This window comes from Vidua macroura, chromosome 12, assembly GCF_024509145.1.
Source record: "Vidua macroura isolate BioBank_ID:100142 chromosome 12, ASM2450914v1, whole genome shotgun sequence".
NCBI classification, from domain to species: domain Eukaryota; kingdom Metazoa; phylum Chordata; class Aves; order Passeriformes; family Viduidae; genus Vidua; species Vidua macroura.
In genome coordinates this window covers 6379475-6407069 of record NC_071582.1, presented here as the reverse complement: position 1 = coordinate 6407069, position 27595 = coordinate 6379475, and the positions used below count along the sequence as shown (strand labels likewise).

General features: G+C 41.9%; 1 protein-coding gene and 1 long non-coding RNA gene across 7 annotated transcripts in view; one reads left to right on the top strand and one right to left on the bottom strand.

Annotated features, from left to right (window-relative positions):
* Positions 1-27595, bottom strand: part of LOC128813635 (nuclear receptor ROR-alpha) — a 249576-nt gene that overhangs the window by 42175 nt on the left and 179806 nt on the right. The window lies entirely within an intron of this gene.
* Positions 296-20031, top strand: LOC128813636 (uncharacterized). 3 transcript variants are annotated; one of them, XR_008439112.1, is made up of 3 exons: positions 346-515; positions 1220-1380; positions 19295-20031. It is a non-coding gene; the product is annotated as an uncharacterized LOC128813636 (long non-coding RNA). The 3 variants fall into 3 exon arrangements; XR_008439113.1 differs by lacking the exon at positions 19295-20031 and adding an exon at positions 9633-9778; XR_008439111.1 differs by lacking the exon at positions 19295-20031 and having other exon boundaries at positions 296-515; positions 1220-2713.

Here is a 27595-nt window from a genome sequence, read left to right as displayed (position 1 = left end):
TTCACGTACTTATTTGAGGCTGGAAAACCGAGAGGTTCAAAAAGGAAAAGGAAGGGTTTGATTTCCTAATTCTTTTCCCCTTACTAATTTTGCTCTAAGCCAAATCTCTCTTTAAGAATACCAAAAAAACTTTAACATGCTTAGATAGAAAAAATTTAAAATAAGGACTACAAGCAAACTAAGTAACTATTCCACAGAAAAAGACCCCATTGAATTGAGGGTGTTGCTGACGTTGTCCGTGCAAACTCTGACAATGTTCGGCAAATCAGGGTGAGCACACGAAGGTGCTCAGGCACCAAACACCCAACTTGGTCGGTTAGAGACCAAGAATTCTGGGTGACACAGAGAATTCTGGGTGAGAATTCTGGGTTAACACAGAATCTGCCAGAGACCATCCTGCTCTCTGCAAAGCACGGCACGGACAGCTCTGACTGCAGCCTCCCTAATCACCACACACAACTGCTTTCCCACAGAACTCCTTTAAAATCCAAAACGACCTTCTTTATTTCTGACAGGTTAGAAACAAAATGAGCGAACTGTCTTCTCCGGGTTGCCGCACTTGTCCCTCGTCTCGGCAGAGAAGGGGCTGGGGAGAAGGGGCTGTGCCTGAGGAGAGCAGCTCGCTGCCTCTCCGGGGAGCGTCCACGGCAGCCCCGCTCGTGGCACAGCCCCCCTGCCGAACTCTGCTGCCTTCCAGCCCCACGGGAGGGGACGCAGAGGCCGGCCCAGCTCTCACACAGGGTGGGAATGGCCGACAGACCCAGGACCAGCTGCTGAGACCTCAGGCTGAGGGCAGCGCCTGGGCCTGGCGCTATCAGCCCCGCCGAACAAGGCCTCGCTCCGCCCGCCAGGGCCACACCGAGACCCAAGGGCCAGCGCTGGGCAGCGCAACCGAGCGTGTGAGGGGCAGAACACACACCTGCTCTGGCCCTTCCCTCAGCCCACACCAGGAGCAGAGCAGCCCGAGTGTCTGCTACAGCCCAAGAGAACCGCTGTGGACTACATGCAGAAGTTTTCTTCGCAGCTACAAAGTGCTTTTCTAGTGTGAAGGCAATTAAGTGAAAACTGCATCTGTGCAGAGGGTATTCAAAATGCTAATACCTCTGCCCAGATAAGTCGCCAACTTTGCCTGCTTATTTATCTCCAGCTCTTAGAAATTATTGCCATGAATGCTCCACTGCCTTCTCACATTATCTTTGCAATCCCGCTTCTTCCTCAGAAAAAGGCAAAAAGCAGAGCACGTAAGAGCTGTACCACTCCGACCACACTGGGGAGTAAAGCGATACCAGCTAAGAAATATCAGCTGATCTCCTGCAGCACAGCCACCGCCACGTTCTGCACTTCTCAAAGTTCGCTCAGCTTTTCATCTAACCTAGAGAGGTAAGAAAATCTGCTCTGCCATCAGAGGCTCACATACTCTAGAAATAACAGCAGTTTGCATCATGAATTATCTAACACTATTTACCACTCGAGGAAAAGAAAATCTATCCTGTTTGGTGCTGTGCCATTTGGCCACCAGACTCCAGAATTTTAATGTCTGTTATCTCTGCAATGGAGATAACACAACGCTGGTCTCAGATATCTGCCTCGAAGGTGGTTTCCTTACCTCAACACAAGACATCTTGTGTTATATAAGTCTCTGGTCACATGCATGACATGTTTTCCAAGGGAAAAAAAGGCCCACAAAAAAACTAGGAAACTCACTACTGAAAACAAAGAAGGTTGATGGAACTTACCACCAACACCTATATGAATGCCATAGCACTTTTTCTTATAAAATTCACAAAACTGCAAAATGGCCACCAAAAAAAAGTCCCCTAACAGGAAACACTGACACCTTTTCAAACAAGTCTGACAGTTCAATAAGGAGAACACAATCCTATGACCCACAGAACCAGGCAAAATACAAGTATGAACAGGAGAACACCGAGTAAGATTGTTGATTCAAGTGATGCTATGTGTTATGTGTGACAGATTAAAATGAAAAATCCAATTTGCTTCACATGGCTAATACTATATTCTGAAGGCCAAATCACTCAAAAAGGTAGAAGCTAGCAATTAGTGAATGTCAATTTGTGTTCCCCTCCCAAAAAAGGAGGCTTGATAAAAGTTTGAAGAAAATAATAGAAAGAACACCTGTATTACTGCAACCATTTCATCCAAAGAGAATCCAAACACGTTCATCAGCTAAGCTTCATCTTTGTCAGGACAAGAAAACCTTGTAACCAGAGCTGAATGAAGCCATACAATAACTTAACAAGTGATGAACACAACCTCCCAACACTTTCAAGACAGTCTTTACCCATCATTCCTGCTGATGTCTCTTCCTATGCTTGTGTTCTGCACAGAGCAGAAAACAGACAACAATGAACACCAGGCAACTCCAAATTTTGCTGAAGTTTTAACACTGTTCTATTTCAAAAGGCTCACACAGTCAGTTACTGTACTGTCCTTGATAAAGACCCAAACCATTTAAGCAGAACTCCCCCCATCCTACTCTCTGAAGAGTACTTGCAGCATAACTTTGATTAGCCAAAGCTCCCAGGGGACAAATGGAAGCAGAGGTAAGTGGGGGCGCAGCCAGAGGTCTTCTGAGAATAATAGAAGTGAAAGGAGAGGAAACGAACTCCACAAAGAACTGTTGGCTCAGCTCAGCCCTAAAGTTTCCCTATTCCTCAATGGAGCATTCATGAAATAAAATAAGCTTCTTTAAGCAAGCATTCCAAATGATTGCAAAAACCATTTGACAAAGTGAAGAATTATTGTCCGCTTTGGTACTTGACTCTCCAGAGAGAGACAGGTGTTGTTCTTACTGTAGCAATTTCTTAACCAGGGATACAGCTGTAGCAATGCTCCTAGTAGTGCCTCAGTGCTTAACAAGCAGCCAAAGTCTTTCCAAATCCATGATTCCCTAAGTATTATTTGGAAGACATTGCTAGAAGAAGTTCCAAACTGAGTAAAAAATACAGATTTATCACAAGCCTAAACATGGGGGGAGAAATCTGTTTCAGGAGTTGTGAGTGCTTCACACAGAAAATACAAGTTTTTATTTATATTACTGCAGTTAATGCCAATTAAGTAGGAGAGTCACTTTGGATTTAGCACAGAACCTGGCCCAGGGCACTGGCACACAGAATAGGAATAAATACTAATCATGCTTGCTCACACTGAGAGGATTAGATAACTACAGACATAGGAAATTAAAACCACAACAAGATGACCCCACGCTCATGATTTCCCTGTTGTAGCAGATCAGTCAATATGAATAACTGACAATGTAAATTGAAATCCTCAGATAAAAATAATGGTTTTACTGCTTTATTTCTCTTCACTTGCACACAAATTGAGTTGACTATCTCTGACAATGCCATGGTTTAGTATTCTAAACACACTATCTCCTTTAACAATGCCTGGAATAGAAACAAGCTGCTGAGCCAGATCCTCAAGGGTGAAAATCAACATTGCTACACTGACTTCAGTGGAAGCACATTGATCTCCACCAGCTAAAGCTGTGGGCCCAAGTGGGCAATTAGGTTTCTATTATATACTAATTTAAATAATGTACCACAGAACATTTGCTGTACAATAAGGCAAGTCTACATTCTTCTGTGGAGAAGGGCAAGCATTTGCTGTGGCACGATGAGAGTTACAGATTCTGGTTTCAAAGAGCAGGATGAAGTTTCGGTATAAACTACTCCTCATAATAACATTTTTAAACCTGCAATTACTCATACTATACTCCTTTAGGAAGCCTATAATTATTTGTTAAGTTCTTACCAATGTCTAGTCTAGATCATAATTCCTAACACTGCCTCCTTCAAAGGAACTAGTGATTATGTTAAAATCTGGTTCTTGTTAGGTTCCTGCTACACAAAGTGGCTGTGCTCTAAATGTTACGATCTGTGTTCAGTTGAGGAGGAAAATCGAACAGATTTTGCCCCAATCCTGAACATTTGAACAAGGCCTGAACAAAAAAAAAAAAACAAATGAAAACCCAAATAAAATCCCAGACACGTTTCTTTTGAGGCTTCTGAGGTGGCCGGGTTGGAACAGGGGCTGTGGCTGACAAAGGCCAGAGGACAGCAGCAGTTTATGGCAGAGGACCATCTGCAACATCCTCTCACTCTCTTCAGCCAGGACTCACACTCCAACCGCAAAACAAAAAGGCATGAAAGCTGGGGAATAGGGTTTAGCAACAAACATGGCAAGAAAGATTTTCAGGGGTCATGGGGCAGTTCAAGTGAAAAGGTTAAAGATACATTAAAGATATTAACAGCAGTCATTAAAAGATGCTTTCTCTTCTGCAGCCATTTTTTAAAAATACGAAGATTCCTTTCAGTATCCTTTTAGGTGTCATTGGCACCCTTCTTCCTGCCTTAGTCATCAACAATCAAGTTATTAGCATGCCAAGGGCCCTGCACAAATTTTTGTGGACTTCTGATGCAGTCAGGAGGAGGGCATCATTCCACAGTTACACATTCTCCTACACTGCAGTCCTTCAAATGAAGCAGCAGCATTTGGTATTTTGTTTTCAAAGCTGGATGTACACCTCAGCACAGCAATTGGGAAATCCTCTGAACACCTCTTTTGAGAGAGGGATCATCAAAATAGGAGGATTTTCCCCATGTGTCTGACTCATGTGAAAGTCATGGCAGACAGGCTCCACCTGAAGACCAAAATCACGCCCATAATTCCAGTTGGTCTTTTCTATGGAACCACTCAGGGCAGAAAGGTAAAGGAATGTGGGCTCACGTAGGTCAGCGTGGTGCAGGGTGAGATGAGGCATCCAGCTTCACACTTACAACACTTTATTCCCTTTACAAATGTACTTTTCCTGGCAACTGTGCTTCTTCCCTGGTTGCATTTGCAACTACTCAGAAATAGTTTAACTTCAAGCAGGAAAAGGTTATACAGAATCAAGCATTTTTAATGATAGTAGCCACACACAAAAAACTTGCCATGCAGGGAAGATGTAAAATGTCCCCAGAGTAAAGACTGATCCAAAAACCTCGTCTCTGTTCTGGACACAGTTTGCAACTGTGCTTTGGGTGGGCTCTGCAAACATGGGGAAAACTCAAAGCACGTGATGTGTACTCCAGAGAAAGAAGGAACTGGAACTTATTTTGGTTGAGCTTTTCATGAACTTGACCCCACTAAGTCCACAAGCATTTTAGCCAGCACCTCCCAGTCACTGGCAGAGCCTCCCCTCCCTCTGCCCCCTTCAGTGCCCCTTCTGCAGTTGCACTGCCAGAGCCAAATGAGGAACACTCAGGTTGAAAACTGTTCTTGGGGGATTAACTTTAACCTGAATTAGTTTCCTGACTTAATTCCCCACGTGACAGCAGAGATGCTGCTTGTGCTCACACAAGGGAGGGGTGCATTTGTTTGGCAATGCCAGCTTATGGGAGGCTAAAATACACACAGGCCTAAACCCTTGGCCTGCTAAATTGGTCTGAGGAGATCTGGGGTAGCAGGCAGAAGGACAAGGAACACAGGGTTGGTTTTCCAAGAAACAGAATAGTCTATGAATAAGTCATTGGTTTCTATGGCCAGTATTGATGTGAATCTTTAAGCAAGTCACTTATTTGGTGTGTCAATTCCTCCCTCAGCTGTGAAATGAGGACAAAGCTTTCTTACATCATCCAAGTGTCGTAAGTTGAAAATTAATGACTGAGGCACTTGGACACTCCGGTGCTGAAGGCCAAGTCAGTCCGTAGCTACAAGAGCTGAGTGATTAGTGACAGGGAGGGACTAAGGAATCAACATATTATTTTTGGTGGACTATTTCCTTAGAGGATAAATGAGAGTAACTGCTACTTACTTGATTGCAAGGAATTGAAAGAGCTCTGTGTAGATCCCTCGTGGGTGGACACCTAAACAATTAAATAGCCATGACCTAATTTTAGTCAGAAACCTTATGTCACAAAGAATTTACAGGGAGGCGTCTTCCCTATGTGCAAAAATAATTGCACTGTGCCAGTGTATTAATATAGCTGTATAATATTTAGGGATACACTGTATCCCATTCTCCTTCCTCATATTCCCAATTCCAAAATTTCTGACAAGAAGATGATACAAAACATCATAGGATTAGGACTGAAAGAAATTTTGTGAACACATTGCTTCCAGCATCAGCATGATGGAATCAGTTCAAGGAAAATTTACATAAACAGAAACATGAGGGTGGTAGATAACATTATGATCAAATTCACCTTTTGTGTGATAGAGATGATGGAATTTCACTCAGCAGGTTTTGTACAGACCAGATATACTAGAAGGCACTTCTTTTTTAAGTGCCATAATTATGCACACAGAGCCATCAAGTGATAGAAAACACATCCTGATTCTAAAGTAAGTTGCTCCAATAGCTTGTTTTCCTCACAGTTTCAACATGTCCTTTCCTTCTAGCTTGAATTTTCCTGAATTCCTTCAGAAGTAAATGGGAAACATTTCTTCCTATCAGGCTAGCTCAGGATTGCTACTACAGGATTGCAAAGATGTGACTCCAAGACCCTGTGCTTTAACAAGGATTGTGTGTGTGAGCCACAGAACTATCCCAGAGTTGGGCACACACTGAACTCCTGTAAAATGTGCAGGACTTGTTGAACACACCACGAGTTAAATGACTGAACAGCTTCACAAAGCTGGGCACATCCTTTCTGTAATTCAGTTCATACCTGGAGAACATTAGGATTAGAGGCTTCCTATCTGTGAGGATCTATTAAATACCATATTGTGCTTAGATACATGAATAGGAATAGAAGCCATGTAAATACTTCAAGTGGTAAACAGTGTTTCAAGTCTTACTGAGCTTATTATGTCTCAAGAGCTCATTATGTCCTTGCTAGATTAGAAGCACATATTCAAAAACAAACACCAACCTAAGGAAAACAAGAATTCCCAAAGACAGCTCTAAATTGAAATACCAGCCTCAGGATTTTTGCTCCTGCCTTAAGATTTTGAGGCATTGGGCTGATATTCTAAAAATCCCTGGAAAGGGTTAACACGCAAATTCTGTTTCCTTAGTCCTTTGGGTGAGGGCATTAGCCATAAATAATTACTATGAAGCTGTACCAGTGAGTTAAAAAAAAGCACCAGTAGAAAGTGAAAATCCAGCACTACCAAAACACAAGGCAGACTACAACGTCTGCAGCCAGCCTTGGTTCCTTGCACTCAAACCAAGAGGAATTTTGTTGGACACATACAGGGTGGGACTGAGTGCACCCTCAGCGAGTTTGCCAGTGACACTAAGCTGTGCACAGCAGTCCAGCCTGGAGCCTCTGGAGTTAAGGACCTAGATCTGCTGGATGGAGCAAGGCCAGGAGGCCACAGAGATGCTGAGAGGGCTGAGCAGCTCTGCTATGGAGACAGACTGGGAGAGCTGGGCCTGTTCAGCCTGGACAAGAGAAGGCTCCAGGGAGACCTTAGAGCTCCTTCCAGTGCCTAAAGGGGTGACTGGAGAGGGACTTTGGATGGAGCATGAGGTGATAGCACAAGGGGGAATGGCTTCAAACTGAAAGAGGAAGGTTAGGTCTGGTATTTGGAAGAAATTGTTCCCTGGGAGGGTGGTGAGGCCCTGGCACAGGTTGCCTAGAGCAGCTCTGGCTGCCCCATCCCTGGAAGCGTTCCAGGCCAGGCTGGACGGGGCTCTGAGCAACCTGGGACAGTGGAAGGGGTCCCTGCCCATGGCAGAGGGTTGGAGTGAGCTGGTTTTCAAGGTGCCTTCCATCCCAGCCCATTTTACAACTGTGTGGATGCAAAAGCATTATTGGCCTCCCAAAGCAGATCCTACTGCTTGTATGGGCAGAGAGTTAAGCACCCTGTAAATTGTACTCAAGACTCAAATCCTCAGTGTTGTATCTGCTTTTCTTCAACTATTTATTTTCTAAATTTGTGTGGTTAGGCAATGAAATGTGAATCTCTTGATTCCTGGCTATGACACAGGCTTCTTGTGTGGCCCAAGCCACGTCCCTTAAGCTATGCTTCAGTCCCCTACTTGTGAAACAGGTAAAACACATCCCTCAGTGATGTTTTATGCATAAATTAATTCATGGAAGCCGGTTTTTCAAAGAGTTCACTAATTAACATTATAGACAACCCTACAGATAAAGAGATTGTCAGAGAGCTCTGTCTGGCAGCCCTGGCCCAGGGAAAAAACACATTCCAGAAGTGATGATACAATCTGCATACAATTCCAGAAACCAAGTTTGCTGAATTCCACAAAGTGGGTTTTTTAAGACTGTGTACTTCTTAGTAACACAGCATAAGGATTTCATACAATGTAGGGCATCTCCTACATTTAGTTGTACCTGGAATGAAATGCCACCATCACTTTTCAGCACAATTTGTATGTGCCATCTTGACAAACTTTCACTGGAGAAATTCTGAAACATTTAGAAAACATTTACATTTGGAACAAAGACTTCAATGGTGGAAGCTCTATTTCTCACAAATATACATTTACAAGTTTCTGAGAATGCAAAGACAGTTCTACAAATGCCATGTTGATTATCCTGCATTTCCAGATATAAGCTCAACAGGGCAGATAATGTATTTTCTGTTTATACAGTGTTAAGTGCCTTGCCTGTGCTTAGAACAAGTCCACAAATAACTTTATTTTCTAGTATTCATAAACCAGTACAGTATCTAAGCACAAAACAAATTAAATACAGTTTTCATCCTAAAATGACCAGAAACGGACTAGAAAGAGGACCAAGTGCTTGTTCTGCCTACACTGACTAAACAGGGTAAAGTGAGAAGGACTAAACCACAAATTGTTAGCTGTTTCCTTCCTTTTCTTCAAATGGTACAGCATATAACTTGACAGATTTACAGCCTTCACTATCACGCAATTTACTCAACCTAGAAGTCTAAGACCTTTAAAATCAGGTCATTTAAAAAAAAACACCTTAATTCAAACAGTCAATATTGAAAGACAAACAGGAGAAAGTTTTTACTAAGTCTGCAATTACAGTTTTCAGGAGCTAAAGTAGGAGCTGAAATATACTTTCAAAAAACAGCTAAACTTGTATCATGAGTTATCACCTAGCCCACACAGCAAATACTGCTGGTTTTCTTTGAAACATACAAGCTTACTGATTACGGGAACTAAATAACAATTACTGCCTTGATTTTAAGACCATAATCCATGACTGGAAAATGATTTGTCACTGTTGCTGTGTGCCAGTGAATTCACTTGCTTCGTTTCCACCTGACCATCTCTCTGTAAGGCAAGTACCTAAGCAGTAAGACCAGTTGATGACAATCCTCAGAACACAGATAACAAACGAATTTTTTTAGTTTCTCAGTCAAAACTCAGGTGAACTTCATCTTTGTCTGGTGTTTGCATATAAATGATGTAATTAATCCATCAAAAGCTCTGTTGCAACATGAATGACATTCAAAATCAGCATGCACAAATATTGTCATTAAGTTTATTTAAAAATAAATTGCCTATGATTTCATGACCAACTGACTAATCAACACCACCACTTTTCTAAAACACAGACTCGACTCCATGTTGTGCATTATTACATAAGGGGGGAGAGCCTGTCTGTTCCTTCACACTTCTGGCCCAGAATGACAACTCGGAGCTGAAACTTGACCAGGGCTTCCCTTTTGGCTTCCCACAGTCCTACAGCTGGAAGGTGGCCAGCTCCAGGGGAGTTCCAGCCTGCCCGTACCTCAGTCCCATCAAGGGCAGTTTGTCATCTTTACACAGAAAAGAACAGAAAGGCTACCAGAAGAAATACACACATTACAATTTTGCAACTTTCAACTTTTTGGAATCACTGTTTTATAATATGGAAGGGAGAAGTACTCCTTGCCCTGACAAACTAGATTTGCCACTGCTAAATTCAACTAAATTAAAACATCCACGTTGGAAATATTCACTAGTAGGGCACCAAAGTAGAATTTAGAAGCTCTGAATTGCCCCCAGTGAGGCAATAATACCAATTTTTAAATTCATTCAGCTATTTTTCACTAGTCTCACTGAGCTTAATGATAGGATTTTTTTGACCAACATATTTCTACATTACAAGTGGAGGCAGCAGGAAAGAGCCAGACAGAAACTATCCATGACCCAAAGTACCAGGGCAGACATACCTCTTAGGTGTGTGCTGCCTGAGTGAGAGGGGTTTAAAAACATGCACTATCAACTGGGCTGCAATTTTCATCTCTGCCCCTAAAATTTAAAGTCTTCCCCAAACTGAAGAGAGCAGTTTGAGCCCACACAAACACAGGATTACCAGGCCCTGTCTATGCCAGAGATCCTCCCAAATTAGGTGTTGCTCAGGAAGAGCAGTGGGAAGGCACAGGCCTTGCCACTCCTAGGGAATGTCTTAAGATACATTCCCACGGTTTTTCACCTTGCCAGAGAGGGGAAAAAAGCCAAGCCAGGCCAGCAATGGCTCCCTGAAAAAGCTGGGAAAAAGTAGCTATGGCTCTGACCCTGTGGTGCTGGGAGAAGGACCCTCCCCTCACCCCAACACACAAACTGTGGTGGCCCTGCAGTCTGGGGAGGCAGCCTGGGCTGGCAGCAGCTCTCCATAGAGGTGGGAACGATCAAGGAATAGGCAGTGACTCACTCGGTGTGATTTATTGCCAGGCACTGCTCCCAAATGTGTTAATAAAGTTGCAGCCAAATAAATGCACATCCCTTAGGTCTTGTCTTTGTTCCAGCACAGCCAAGACAATTGAGTATTATTTTCAAGTAAAACAAGAATGAGATTCTAGACAATATTTCTACCACAATTAATATTTATGTTTTACTGTTCTACTTCACAGCACTGCCAACTCTTGAGTATTGAATAAAAAAAAAAAAGCACAAAACAAGAAAGAAGTAAGAATACACAGAGACACAGAAAGCTGTAAGATTTTTGACTAATATTTTTTAGTGGTTCTATTTGGGTTTTAGTTTATTTGGGGTACTTTCAGGTTTCAAACAGAACAGAAAGAAGCATTCCATAATCACCACATTCAACTGAAGCAGTTAACTCAAATAGTCCATGGCAAAGCTCTACGTGAAGGTCTTCTAGAAAGACAGAAACAAAGAAAATGCAGAGGAATGATGATTTTGCAGAACGGGCTTTCCCTGCTATTACCCACAGGTAGTTTCTGAATTGAGTCTGGAGATTCCCTTGTTTGAAAAACCAGATAAGCTGCACGTTAGATGCATACAATCACTATATAAATAGATTTATACAAGCTATATCCATGATTAAAACCACCAGGAATATTTTCAAACAATAGCTGAGAATCAGCTATATCCATCTGTTTCCAAAAGCCAGAGCTGGACAAAATCAAAGGAGTGGGGCAGAACATGGAAACACACTATGAACTGTACAAATTAAAAAGAAAAGCATTTTCCAATATGAATTTTGTTTCTTATGGACAAGTGGAAAATATATCTTATCATAAGTCAGTAGTTTGTCAAGAAACTGCAGTGAATGAATGAGAAATCATTTGATCTACTGGACTTTCTTAAATGTAGTGATTTTATTTTTTAATGACAGGGGTGCATGACTTTTGAGATCACTGTTCTAACCTACCTGATACACCATAAATAAAGTCTCCTGGCTATCAGTGTTAGCAAACATGCCAGCACTGGGAAGTTAGTAGCAAGGACAGCGGGAGAAGCTTGTTCACCACTGTTGCTTGGAACAGAGCTGAGGAACCACAGTTTTGGAGGACCTCATGCATAAAATATTATATGTAAAAAATGCAGACAAAAAGAGGGTCCCATTCCAACAATCTTTAGTGGAAGTTACAAAATTGTATCACCTTTTGCATTTTCCTTGCTTCCTACTGTTCCAAAACTGCTGACCAACTCACTCCACAGTAATTCTGGTTCTGTGTACCTCGTATGTGATTTAAGTGATGTCTGCCGTGTTTTGTAAAAGGACTTAAGAGAAAGTCCAGACAGCTTCCTTGCTTCATGCTAGTTCATTTTAATAAACTCAAATTTACTGGGAGTCTACAAGCATGACAGAGCTTTCATGGAGACTTTCCTAAAATCGAGTTTGTGGTTGATTTCTGGTTAATCACTCTGGTAACCAGAACAGTTTCCATATGTTTAGGGAGCTCATGATGAACAATTAAATGCTTCAGATACTGCAGCAGCTCAGCAGGGTAATTCCACACCTCTTTCCTCCAACACAGCAAATCTGAGAGCATCAGTTTATCCTCAAGTAAAACAAACAAGAACAATTTAAGTTTCCTGAGGGTGCCAATGATCATCTAGGGGTGCCCCTGGCACAGAGTGCCACACGGTGCTGATGAAGTCAGAAGTGTTTTGGGGATGGTGGGCAGGAAGCAGAGCTTTAAGAGACCAGACGTGAATTTTGGTAGATGGAAAGACAATTAGAAGTCTGGATGGAGAGACTTTCTTGCAGTTGTCACAACCCTCTGGTGTTCTTGGAACTATTCCAGCTGGCTACTAAAGCACCCAAGGTCTCTTGAAGAACCAAGAATGCAGTGTTAGAAGGGTGCAGCACAGAGATGTCCCACAGGGCTCTCTTTCACTCTTTCACCCCAATCTGAACCAGCTGGTTACAAGGGCCTAAAATGCACAGTCCTGTTGTTACCCCTCAGTACACTGATGAAGAGATTAAATAAGGCACTGGCAGCTTGCTTTCAAAAGAGAGTGAAAGAAGAACACAAGAAAGTGAATTAGAGATGAAGAACGTTAACATGAAGGAGAAGAAATGAAAGTAATGAAATGAAAGAAAAGAAACTAGACAGCAAAGGAAAGAGGATCAGGCAATTACACAGCACTTCAGCAAGATGACAGTTCTGCATGCAGCCTTATGTGATCCCAGGGCAATGTGAATTCCAAGCAGGAAAATTCTTGTATCCACCTGAAGGGGATAGTCAAAACGGAAGGATAAAGATGGAAATGGCATAAGTACCATGCTCCAGAGTAAAAATATAGATACACTATTTATTTCCTAATCTGCCTTTGGGAAACTGCAATGAGCAATGCTCAGGTCTATTATGTCCTCTAACTCTTGGAAACACAAAATCTTATTAATAAAGCACAATAAGCAGGCTCACACAAACTGCATGAAAATGTTGGTTTGGTTTTTGTTTTGGTTGCATCTCGATTTCACTTTTGATGACTAGTTAGCACTCTATCTTAAGTTTCACACTATATATACGCACACACTATAAGAAGTTAAAGCTGTAAATTTTCTTTCTTACCTTTAGTTGACTGCAACAAATCACTTTTTAATCAGAAGAAATTTACCTTGAAAATTTACCAATCTGACACGAGCTAACAGACTTACGATGAAGAAGCAAGGTTTTTTTCCTGCACAAACAAGTAGGGCCACTGCATAGCCAGATTTTATTGCAAAGACCTTAACATGATAAAGGCAGAAAGCATTAACTGTATTAATGGCTGTTCAAAATGAAATGTCTTTGCAATATAGCAATACATTATCTAGCTTCTGTTCACTTCTTTGATTAAAACACCAACCAACCCAACAAACCACTCACTCTTCATAGTTTAAGAGGCCCAAAGCTCTTTCATGAAACAATTCTGTTGTCACTTTTATATAGGGTTAGTTGATACTTTCCCCCTCCTTTTTTTTCAGTGAGCTAAATATAATGAATGACTTCAAAATGGAATTAGTTCAACAGCATTCAGCTGAAAGCATTTATTTATATGAATCCAGTTATAAACCATAACTCAAAGGCATATTGTAAAGAAATTTACTTCACTGAAAGTTCAAATAGCAGCCTTCTATATAAAAGTGGTATTAAAGCTTACACATTAGTACAGTCACCATAAATTCTGATTTTAACAGGCTTGGATAAACATATAAATTTTGGCTCAATGAGTCTGCTTCGGCTGTCAATACTCTGAAATAGATACAAGCTTTAACAAACCTTTAATTCAAAAGCCCATTACTGTACCAACTGAAATAGAAAGACCTGAGTATCAAAGAGGAGTTCTTCCCAACTTTCATGATATTACTTTTGTAAGACATCAATTGATCTACAGCCCTGGAAAGAAAACAGCTCGCTCCTCTCTCCTGGATAAAAGTCAGTGCTGTTTTTTCATCCATCACAATATAACAGCACCAAAATACACCTTTTGCATCTGCTTAAAACAAGGAAATAAACACCCTGCAAGTCACAAAGCCATTCCATGACATGTCAATTTACTTTTTCTGGTAGATTCACTACAGGAAAAAAAATGTTTTCATTAAAAAAACCTAAACGAATATATATATTTTTAAGCAGTCAATAAGAGAGAAATCGGGACAAAGAGAAGGAAGAATTTTTACACATTTGCATACTGCTAATGTTACTCTGAGGTGCTCTTCCACTTCATAAAGAAAACATGAAGAGATTCTTGCATCCAATGTCCTGAGATTTAATAAACTGCCAGACTAACTGTTGGTTACTTAATGACTAATAACATCCACAACATTTAGCAGCAGCTGGTAAATTGTGTAACCAACTTAATTTACCCTCTCTTGACATTAAAACCAGTTACTGTTAATAAATAAGGTCTTAAAACATTTGGGTGGCTTCTTTAATTCAATGAACAATGTATTTGGAACTACTGTGATGGCATTAGTGGGCAGGTAAACAAATACCTGCTTATTTTCATTCCCCCAGTGCTGCTGATATGGTCTCTTTTAGAATACAGTCCTTTGGTTTCCTGTGTTCTGTTACTACACGCTCTTTCCCCTGAAAAACACCATAATATTTAAACTCAGCTTCTTTTTTTTTTTATGGGGATGTTTTTTATTCTTTCAGGCCATGCTAAATCCCCTCTGATTAGCCTGTTCAGGTATCTGATCTCATAATGAAAATGATATGATTTTGAGTAGCAGTAACAAGCACATCTTCACTGAGAGCCCTCACGGCATTACTGGTCCAGCTGAAAGGAGGGAAGTTTTCTTCCCCGGGAATTGCACAGAGGCAGCTCAGCCTGCATTTGGTGACAGGGACCAGCTGCACATTTGGTGCAACTCCACTGATATGAAGAGAAATACAAACAGGACCTGCTACACCAACCTTGGGGCCACTTGCTGTGAATCCAGCCAAAGAACCACTTCCTCTAGACAGCCTTTGGGACAACAAAACACCCTTGAGAAGAAGTGCAAATGCCTAAAAGAGACTAAGTTTGGAATCATTTCTCCCCTTCAACTAATGTGATTTATGAGCATTCAAATTGCTTGGGACATGGTATTATTTTCAAAAGGAAAAAACGAGTAGGTACTTAAAACTAAATGAATCTCAGGACTACTTTCTACTGACATTGCTTACAATGGGCTTAATTATTTATGGGAAGAAACCATCCCATTGTATATCTGCCGGAATTTTTGAAAAACAAGTAAAGGGAATAAAAATTAAAATCTTCTTTGTAAAGCACTGGATTAGCAGCAAGCAATCTGGGTTTTGTCTCCTTGGATAAATCTAGATAGCTGGATCAAAGAAGTCCTTTGTGAAATAGACACTTAACTGAGATGTTTGGAGACTTGGAACATTTTCCAAAGTGATAACTGTTTTGGTATCCAGCTTAAGACAACTTTGAAAGCATTTTCTGAAAACTGGAATTAATTATAATTAAATTAATTCTTCTCCCACATTATATTTGGTGATTACATTTGAAGTCGTGCTATGTAATTTCAATTATTAAGGTGTCTTTACACTAGAAATAGATAAAAGTCCTCAGAAACTCTAAAACTTCCACCAATGAAAAAATGCTTGGCTAACAAAAACTGACTCCAGTTCAGAATGAATGCCTTCACCAGCACACAGCAGCACTCCTCATGTGAGATACACAGCTTTATGCCAGCTTTGGACATGCTCCTAAAACTTTAACTTTAGGCTCCACAGAGACAATCTGGACATCTGTGCACATTGCTCATTCAGGATATTCATTCACACATAAAGAGATCCCACTCCCTGCTAAAACAAAATTTGAACTTAGCACAGTTAACCCAATTGCTAATGCTGCGGCAACAGCCCAAGACAAGAAGTTAAGCCACACAACCCCACATTATTTTTGCTGGCACCTCCCTGAGAAATTTTTCAATTCAATTCAATGAGGGGAAAGAGAAACATATTGAAGGATTTCATTTTGGGATTTTGATTTTAGGAGCTGCTGGCAACTGTCCCTGGGCAAGAGCATACACACACTCTGTGACTTATACTGTTAACCTGACACTGGGTATTTTGAAGGTGGGACGGAGCCACAAAAAGTTCATTATTGGTGTGTTTCATTTTCTGTTGGATTTTTTTTTTTTTTTTTTGATAATTTCAAAGTGAACTTTCCTTCAATTTAGCATATAAATGGAATTCATTTGATTAGTCTTTCTAAGATGTAAACTCTTGTCTCGTCCAAACACAGTCTGTGCCAGACAACAGGTCAGGACTTGACACAGTGAGTGAGAAAAGCTCCACCTTCTTCACACAGCACAGCACAAACATGGCTGCAGTTCATTCTGCAGAGCATGGTACTTGCACAGCCACTACATTCACTTGACAACAGTGGTCACTGTTTAAACCAAATTATTATAATTCCCTAAGAAAAACCTTGACTTCAGCATGCTGAGCATCCTCAACTCTCCCCAGTGCCCCTGTGTGCAGAATGAGCAGCCTGTGCCACCAGGACTCCAGCGTAACACAAGATCCAGGGAAGCCACTTTGTTGGTGAAGCTCTTCAAGCACAGCCCATTTCTCCCCATCAGCCACACAACAGACACAGAAATGCGCCTCCTTAAAAATAGCTGCATGATACTTTTCTCTGAACAGAAACACATGAATTGGTTGTCCCTGTAACGTCTTCCTCAAAATCCCAAAAGTGTCCGTTTCTGAGGGGTCGAAAGCTCAAGGTAATAGCTCCTTCTTCCTCCTCAGCCACAGGGCCTTGCCATGGTACATGTACTGTCCCAGAATGGAACTCCTTCTCCAGGTGACACTACTGCAGTGGAGTAGGGATTGGTTTTAAACATTTCTGGAAGAATAATTCATTCATGCTGTCATCACAGCCACCCAGATCTCTACATACACAACTGCTGCACCTCTTTGCAGTAACTTTACAGAGGATCCTGACTTTTTCCAAAGAGATAATTACAGTCTGCTTGCTGACAATTACTTCCAGTCTTAAAGCAAACAAGACAAACAATGGCACAAATCAGTGATCCACGTCATATCTTAGGCAACAACTTAATTATCAGAATGAATGTATTTAAAACACAGCATTAATGAAAGGAAGATTCTAACAACACTTTACCTGACACTGTTTCACAAATGTAGGAGCATAGTCCAGGGAGCTATCTGAATGTCAACTTGAAGGTAGTATAAAATACTGTGACCAGTAGTAGCAAAGGTGTTTTATTGGCAAAGGAAGTGCTAAGCACAAGCCTGAGCCTTCCTTCACAGATGTCTCTGCCCCGGCCTTCTGGAGAAAGTTCTGTCCTTCCACTAAATGCAAATGCTTGTCTCTCCTGAGGTGCTCAAATTGTTATTTTCAAGCCTTGATGTCTTAACACAATTCCCAGCAGTTCTTCTTAGCCTTTTACATTCTGACTTCTGTTTACTGATGCACTACTTCTCCAAGTGTAGTAGCACATCAATTAATTATACAGCAGTCTGCCTAATCAGGTTTCCCCAGGGTTTTTAACAGAAACCCTTTGTATTTCTTAATGATTCCACGAGATTGTAACTATTTTTAGTTCTGCAGTAAAAGAAATGAGTCTGCTGACAATACTATCTCCTAAAAAGGTGGAACTGCTATTAAAATGGTTGATCCAAGCACACTTGAACTTTGGAGAATTCAGATTTAGTCTGGATCTTATGATTAACATTTCTGTGTATAACATATGCAGTCACCACTTACAGAGATACAAATTAAGTAGAAAGCCTGGAACTGAAGAACAGATGTGACCTACTTATCACTTTAATATTAAAACAGATACATTCAAGTTAATAGCAAAGCCTCCACTACCTTCAATACAATTCACCAATTGGTCAATGAGAGTCCAACAATTTCCTTGACCAACTTCTCATGACCTGTCTTGTCCTGAAAGAGGACATGCTCTATATACCCAAGATCACTTTTCTTTAGGTCTAAGGCAGACATACACAAACTTTCTCTCTAATTTAAGGAGGAATTCAAGATTAATAAGAAAAAACAACAAAGCACCACCAAATGACAGAACCACAACAAACTACTAAAAGCACAAATCCGCAGAAATACATCAAGCTTTCACATTATAAAAGCTTAGAAAAACAGTAAAAAACAGGTGGAGGACTTCTCCTGTGCCAGAGCTGGTTACATATTTGGCTGAATTGTGTGTTGTACTAAGAAAGACCTTAATTAAAAACATTAAGTAGACAGCTACCTTACTACAAAAGAGTTTTTCTCACAGCCCATAGGAAGAGTCTGTGTTGGAGGCACCTCTGGAGATTACCTGACGCAGCCCCTGCTCAAAGCAGGGTCAAATAAGGCTCAGGGTTCTGTCCCATTGAGTATCTCCAAGAATGGAGACTCCACAACCTCTCTGAGCAACATGACACAGTAGCTGACCACTGGCATAACAACAAATAAATCAAAAAGCAGACTTTTCCCTTTCATTAGAGCATCTGAGGCCCCCTTTGCCCACCCTCCCCAGTGAAATGGCACTGCTGCAGACACAGCTCCCATCTGTCAGGCAGGCTGACACACCTGAGTCACAGTGAGACACAAACTGCAGCGCTGACATCACGTAAGCTCCGACGCTCTTACCGAGTGCACTGGCATGACCGAAGCCTGAGACACTGCTCCTAATTCTTACTCTTACCTACTCCCCAAATCAGAAATGAAGATGTGCCAGAGATCATTTCCACATTATGAAAGCAGCTCTTTATAGCATTCCACAGGGACCTGTCTGCAAGGATGAACTGTATCTCTGTGCAGTTCCTTTTGTCCTGTATTTGTTCTTTGATGTACAAATACGCCACAGACTAAGCGGTGATCTCTTTGATGTTGAACTTTTATATTTTATTGCAACTAGCACACTTACAAGAGGAGCTGCCAGTCATTTTTTCTTCTAAACATTCAAATTTCATGAGACATTTGCTTTATGAGTCAGATTCATTAGTAACTTGTTTTAAAAATTTCCAGAAGAACTGTGCTACTCTTCTGGACTGATAACTCGATTAAAAATCAAGACCTGATCAGGTTTTTCAGGTATTACAAATTAATACATGCATTGGCTAATATATCTGAGTATATTTAACATAAAGAATAATTATGTAGTCAGGTATGTATTTCTTCACTCTCTTTTAGGTAATTCTGGATGGTGCTGGAATCCAGCAGTGACCAGGAGTAGCTGCACTGGGAACAGGACAAACCAAGGCATGCAGGCTGTGGTACCTTTCTGGCTACTCTGCCACCTCCAACACTTTACAGTTCAGGGACTTGCAGAGCCAGAGGCAGCCTCTGCAGTACAGTTTTTCATAATGCACCATGTACACATCAAATTTTAGGCTGACAATACCACGACAGATTAAATTACAAAGTTAGTTACTTCTGCAGCAAAACAGTAATCAACACTGGCAGAAATAACATGTTAGGAAGTGCAAATTTACCACCACTAAATGCTACAGCTTTCAGTGTGACATAAAAAAAAGCATTTCCATTCTGAAGCACTTTGTGAGGGTTTTTAAATCGATCCTACAAGCTGAAATTCTTTGGAGTGAGATTTTGGTATTCACAAGGTCAATGCTTTAGAGTGACCTTTATGTTTGGCTATTTTTCCCTTCTGTAAGTATAAACACTGTGGTTGAGCGAGAAAACATCAGAAGAAAATTAGAATATTTTGGAACAGCAACATCAAGGAGGGAGAATTTCCCCATACTGAGCTCTAGGTTTCCACAACAAAAATCAGTCCTGCTACTGATGGTCCTCTCCAAGCCAAGTAGTTTAAAGGTGCATTGTCAGTGTGCTGGCCAGAGAAACACACCATGCTGGACATTTTAGATCTCAAGTTAGTTTTAAAGTGAATAAACCATACAATAATTTTAGACTGTTTAAGTAAGTGAGCAAAAATATTTAAAATGAAACAAATCTGTTAAAGATATGGACTCTTCTTTTTCCAAGACAATTTGCAGCCCAGAAAGGAGAAGAGTTGTTAAGAGCTAGTGAGGTGTGTGCAAAGGAGGGAGTGCTCCAGCACCTGCCATGCCAGGCAGCCAGGTGCTGCACTCCACCTTTCTGGCTGGGAAATGCAAAGTTAATCCCAGAAATACCAGCAGATTTTAAAGAAATCTGGACAGAGCTAGCCATAGCAGCAATACCAGAAACACCACATCTTCAGGGCCTTTTTCAGGTTCAGGCAGAAGTTAGTTCTCAGTGCTTACCCAGATTCTATCATGTGCAATAAAACAACTCACCAAGAAAAACACAAGGGTGAAATATTGCTCATGTTACTGAAAGGCTTCACACATAGTGTCCAAGGAAGCATCCCATGCGGGAGGCAGGAGAGAGAATTTTGATCCTCCTTGAAGAGAACAATAGAAAAATCAATTCCTTAATTTAGCTCCCTGAGCTGGCCGCTCTCCAGCCCCCGAGGCCCTGGTGGCAGTCCCGCGACAGAGCCGAGCCGTGCCAGGGGCGCTGCCAGCCGCGGCTGCTCCCCTGCTATCAGCGCGGCGCATCTGGGAGGCAGCAGCGCCCTAGGCCTGTTTGCCTCTGCCATTTAGTAGGCGCCTATGTATATGAGGCTTCTCAAATGAAACATCTCTGGCTCTTTAATTAACCTGTCTGACTTTCTTATTATCTGTTGATACAAGAATATGTCCAGTAGTTACAAACATCTTTATGTACTCATATTTTAAGCAAATATTTATTTTAATTCAATAAGGCACCCACGGTAGGAGGAAAACTCTCCCCAAAATTTAACACAATGCATCTCCATCAATCTAATAATTGCAGGGTGTGTCCCTTTGACAGAAAACAACGCTGAGCATGAGCTCAGCTCCTCCAGCCCATCACAAACAATCTGCCCCCTCCACATGGCAGAGGGTGCCCCTGCAGCAGTAGGGGCAAACACACCTCCCCAGCCCTGGAGAGCTCCAGCCTGACATTCCAAACCAATACTGGACAGTGTTTTCACTTACATTTATGTGCTCCAAAACCAGTAACATCAGGTCCAGCATATGGCCAATTCTACGGGACTCTAGAAGGAGGTAGTCCAAGGAGAGGCAAAAACAGGGGCACTCTACAACAAGCAGTTTTCTGCAGTGCACAAGATGGGTTAATTAATTCCCAAGCTGAGCAAAAAGTAACTACAAATGCACAAGAAAATGTGTGTTTTCTCACAATAGCTACTCTGATAAATCAAACACAGACAAAGATGGGCTAATTAATTTAGCCAAATGGAAAACGCACCCATTATGAGAAGCATTACAATTGTTACAGGAAGACAGCAGCTACTGCTGCTCCTGCCAAGTAGTACAGCAATTTATACCGTTCAAATTTTCACCAGAACTAAAGTACACGAGCATCTATGTAAAAAAAGGAAACTCCAAATGTTCTGATGACCAGACCAGGGATCACTTTTTAGTGGCTTTCAACTCTCTACTTAGACTAGAGGCTCCAGGTGAAGAGCACCTGAGGCTTAAAGAGAATTTAACCCTCTTTTGGGGTGAGAAGAAGATAAATGACCCTTTGAATCAGGTCACATTAGGCACAGGGCCAAGAAGAGGAGGCTGGACAAGAGAGTGCTCCTCTCTTCAGAACTAGGAGTGAGGTAAACATAAGCTTACGTAAGTTTTAGGCACACTTAACCCATGGCACAGTATCACCTCCTCAGATCCCTGGCAGTCTCACAAGAGGTGTGAATTAAGTGCCACATGAAATGGGAACTTGATTTCTAATTGGATCATGTAAATTGTACAAGGCATTAAACAGCAAACGATACCCGGATGAAGGCAGAAAATTGCTGAGCCAATGAAATACACAAGCTCTTGGTATCTGCAAGAGCAGAAGCCACTGTCATAATGCATCGCTCCCCATTTCACGCTGTTAACAAAATTACAGTGAGAACAGCGAAGACTTTAGGGCTTCTAGAACATCAGAGTACACTGCAAAAGACAGTATGCAAACGGTGACAGGATCTTTTCTCTTCTTTGGCCGAGAGTGCAGAAAGTATTCTGCACACACCAGGTGTGAGCAGAGGTGGCAGGAGGTCCAAGCACATGGCTTTGGGCAGGGTGCCCACAGTGCCTCTGACCAGCACCACTTAGAGCCGGTGAAAAGCAAGGCTGGCATGCAGGAACACGACCCCTGCCTCTCTGGCAACCAGTCTACATTCCAGCTTGTGGCCCCTTCAGTTTGAAGGAACGCTCTGACCAACCCTTTGTCACAGTGTATCTGTCTATGTAAAGACTTAATGTCACTTTTCCACCCCTTTATTTGAGAATTATCAACTTCTTCTAAAGTACATAAATAAAGAGTCATGCAGTTGGTTTTATGAAGCATTTTGTCTCAGGATTCAGTGGCAAGAAACAGCACAGAAGAACACAAACAGTACACAATAATTACACGGCTGATACCCTGTAAGTATGCTGACTATTCTATTTGCATTGTTCAGAAGTGAAGAGGTTAGACTTATTTACATCCAAGCAGCTTTAATTAAGCTTTCAGATAAATGCTCTTAAAATGAAAGCTGGGATGATTATACCTCTCTCCACATTGATTTTAGCCTAGATGGCTATTTTGTCATGCTTTGCAGCATGACAAAAGGCCCAAAGGCTGGAATCACACAAACAGGAGAGCCACGAGCGATGGGTCCTGCACCACTCACCACCACACAGGAAAGAAAACAAAAAACACAGTGAAATCTGAAGTTGACTGCTTAGGTGTGGTGGACCTGGGCCACAGGTGCAAGGGCAGCAGCAGTGGGAGCTGCTGACCCCTGCCAGTCCCCACTGAGATGCACTGACAGCAGAGAGAACACGGGCTACACCTGACCCCAACAGTGCTGGGCAAACCCCAGACTTCTCTGGGGGGAATTGTGCACTTGTGAGAGCTTTACATGTCAGAGGTTCACATTAAGCTGCAGGCAGAGAGTGTGAGGAGCATTACCCATGGCAGACACTGCAACAGCATGGGCAGACCAGCTCTGTGCTCCTGAGTGGCAGCACACAGGCACCAAGAGAGTGGTGGGAGAACCTGAGAGAGATGTCCCAACTGGCAGGGCTCTGATTTCCCTGCATATCCATTTGCTCCTATCAACATGCCTGCTTCACCTTCCCCTGGCACTGAAAAGGAAAAGGGAAGCAAACACTAATTTAATTACATTTTTCAGGAAAGTGGAATCAGTGGTAACCTGTGCAGGCAGACAAACTCAGAGTAGAGTGGTGGCACCTCAGGGGTCTTTCTGCAGTGCACTGAGCTCTCCAGCGAGCTCCCTGCTGCAGCTAACCCCCTCTGTGGAGAGGGGAACAGCACAACACCCCGTGAGTCACTGCCGCCCTGAATCACTCCCTCGTGTTCTCAACAGAAGGTGCAGGCAACTGGGAAACAGCCTGAAACTGTACCGAGCTTGCCAACCTGTATTTTGCACAACTTCCCAGCCTAAATGCCTCTAGCAAGCTACAGACTTTGTTCAGCACAGGCAGCTTACAGGATGAAGCACGAGGAGAAAGTCCATCTCCAGACCCCCAAAAGGCTTTCTGCTTCAACTTTCTAGTTAGTGCCTTTTTTCATCCAAAAAGCAGAAGTCTGCAGGGTACAGACTCACCTTTTTTCACATAACTTAGTTATTCTTGGAGGACGGAGTGCTCCCCTCCCCTGCTAATGTTTATTGCAAAAAGGAGAAAAAACGCTGATCTTCAAAAAGGAAGAAGACAGTTTCTGTACCATTAGTTATGTGCATATCCCTTAGATATCAGTCCTCAAGGAAAAGACAAACCACAAAAAGGAGAGAACTACTGCTTGCTTGATCTCAGGAGTTATCAGCTGTAATTGCAAATTACAGCTCACAGATAAATACAAGAAAGGTGCATACTTTTTCCTTTCATTGTGAATAAAAAAACCACAGAAAAACATTCTAAAATGTATCAAGTCTGACTGTAATAACATTCTTGTCATATGCAGTTATTTTGCACACTACAAAAACTTATCTCCTGGGAATGGAAAGGAAAAAAAAAGAACAGACTGCATCTCAACTGCCTCCAATACTAGATAGAGAATTGCAATGTATCTACTCAGGAGAGACACGGAAATTTGCCAATTTTGATTTAGTACATATAATTTAGAATAAAATACACCAGTTTAGAACTCTGTTGTGTAGTCAAGATGAAATACTAACAAGCTGATGGTAATTACTACACAACAGTGATCATTTTTACACTGTAGGCAAGAGAAGCAAGAAAAAAGATTTAAAACTGCTTAAGGTTAAAATTGAGTGCTACATCATCCTAGAAAAAACCCTCCAAACAGGCTAGGTTCTCTATAATGGGGAATGAGTAAAGAAACCTGTCTTTTTCACACACAGTGGGGAACTACTTGATATAAAGAGGACTCAGTTCTTCACTAAGGTCTCTAGTCACTATTCCCCAAACTAAAAAATGCCAAAACAAACATTCAGCTCCCCATTGCAGAGCCAGGCTGCAGAGCTGCAGGCCATTCCCCTGCACCAAGTGACCCAGCTGCCATCTCCTCCGACACCCCTCATCAGCTCACTGAATAAAGCACGAGGACATTTCATATCTGCCAGAGCCTACACCCCAAACTCCAGCCTCCTCTATACCCTCCTCTACGACCTCATCCCCTCGGGGAGTCATGTTGTTTGGTTTCATAAAAAAAGGGTACAGAAGTCCTTGAGTTGTGTCTGTGGACCGCTTGAGTTTTGCCCCAATTATTCAGAATTATCTTGGAAGAATTATTTTTAAGGCTGTATTATGAGCCGTTGGGAACAGGCTCACCATTTTAGCTAGAAAAGAGCTGTATGTAAGTTTAAAGAGCCTGATCTAGTGAGATGTTCAGCACCCACAGTTTCTGCTGACCTAAACAGGACAGAATCTCCTTACTTGAAATGAGTGTCCCCAACTGAGACTTGTACAGAGCATGCAACTGCCTTTGATTTTCGCAGAGCGAGACATAAAGACAGATTTCCTCTTTTACTTTTAAATCTCAAGAGTCTTTCAAAGAGCCTGAAAAGTACATTTCAGCAATAAAACCTCAAACCAATCTTATCCTGTGAATGTAATGCAACAAATGTCTTAGATACAAGCAAGTCATTCAGATCAGTCATATGAAATTAAAGCAGCAAGAAAACAGCCTGTCAGCTAGCAATTCCAAAGGCCAGATTCTGTTAATATTTAGTCAACAGAAGTTCTGTACTGGAGTATTTGCTAAATTGGATTTCACTTTCAATAGTGCCACAGTGAAGGTAAATTTAAACATACTTCAATTTGCAGAGCCACCCTTTTTTTAAAACCTATGGCAAGATATTTTTCCATAGGCATTTTTTTACTGGTGAAAAACACTGAGTAACTACCAGCGTGCTGGGAGGCTGGTGCCAGGATACATGACAAAAAATACGTCAAAAGGTCAGGCATGACAGACTGGGAAAAGCTCACCCAAATGAAGCAGTAGTGCGTGCATCCCTGTCTGCCCCAGAGCAGCCCGGCTCTGCCGGCTCCACTTGCTTCAAGGAAAGCACCTGGGGCAGTGGGACAGCGGCAGCCGGGGAGTGCTGCCTCCAGCCCCGCTGCAGCCGGGGAGTGCTGCCTCCAGCCCCGCTGCAGCCAGGGAACTGCTGCCTCCTGCCCCGCTGCAGCTCGGGCTCTCTGCGAAAATGCAGCAGATTCCAAAAATCCTGTGTATTAATAAGGAAACCAGTGGAGTCGTCTTCCTTAAACAATGACTGAGTTTTCATCTGGAGACACTGTCAGTAGAAAGGCTAGCTATATTTCCAATGATCCAAGCACAGACCCCGAAAGCAAAACAATTTCCCTTACAGCCTAGGAACAACAGATTCTACTCATCTGGTCCATCTTCACAAAACAGCAACAGACTGAACTTTACATCAACACAGCAGTAGTCAGGATTAGCACCTCAAATGCCACCTTAACAATAAATACACCTGGATTGAAATAGCTTAGAAAATTTACATCAGCCTTTCCAGCAATCTTTATTTAGGAACGTTCACAAGAATGATAATGCAACTATTGCCAGGTTCCCATCCATACTTTATAACTCATCACTGGACTGAACCCTTCTGTCCAGGCCTGATGATGGCACAAGACAAGTACCTGAGCTCTCACCAGCGCTGACTGACACACCTCTGTACAAAACAGGGACCAGAACATGGAATAATCCCACAGCAAGGAAACGATCTCTCCTGGTCTTAGGTTCACCTCTGGTTCTGTACTGGCCTGACAAACGAAGCCTTCTTTCTACTCCAGGGCAGGGTATCTGCTCATCAATTCAGCACTTAGCACTACTCTCCTTGAAGTCACCCCTGATGCTCCTGCCAGGGAAGACTCTCTGGAGTAAGATCTTCACCAGTGACTACGGCGGCAGAATGATCGGATTTCTTTGCAAACTTCACTGGTGAGCATGTAAAGTTCCTGGGCCCCTTAATAGTGTCTGCTGTTTAGCTGACTTGCCTGTGTTACAAACTAAAAATGCAAGGCTTCCTGGATACTCTACAGGCTCAGAGCAGTTGATAAATAATTTCTAAAAGTTGATAAATAATTTCTAAAAGCCCATCAATCTAGAAAATACTTATTCAGTCATTAAGAACTTTGATGCTCCATCTCTGCCTGTCTTCTTAGAAATCAGTTGGAAAAAAATCCTCTTGCTGCTCTGCCTGAAACGAGAAAGTTTCACTTCCTAACAGGCAGCCTGTCTCAAAGACATGCCCAGGCTCTTCCCTGGACTGCTCTGTTCCCAGCACTTTAAGTGTGTGCGTGCAACTCTGCGTGACAGCTGGCCCGTCTTTACCCACCCAAACCTGAACGCAGGCTCAGGACTTTGCAGAATTAAAGAGAACACGTTTGCCAGAACGTTGCATTGCAAGAAAAATACAACTTACAAATTAACTTCACGTGGTATCAGTTTGGGCTATCTAAACAGCAATAGGAAAGGCATTAATACTCCCCCTTTTTACTCAAAAAAGAAAATTAAACCAAACATGAAAATCCCATATTCTCCTGAAGACCTTCATTTTTTGCACTTTAACTTCAGAACTGTAAAAGATTAGAAGACACCACCACAGAATAGAGAACAAACAAGACACCCAATTCACCTCCAGATTTTGCATTTTCCCCTTTTACTTTCAAGCTTAAACAAACTCCATTCCCTATTCTATTGGTCTGCTTCTCTCAAATCATAATATTGGCCTGTGGATCTATTATTTCATAGCAGTCAGAGGCCCTTTTAAGACAAATGGCAACACATTTCCTCTAGCTGAACCCTGTCCAGCAAATTAGAGAAAGGATAAGAAACCAAGGAAGTTTTTCAATGCACTAGAAAACTAAACATTATGAAACATGCATTAAATGTACTATAGAAGTTGTCTGTAAAAAGCACAAACACCTAAGCATTTCCATAATAAAGCCACTAGGAATTACA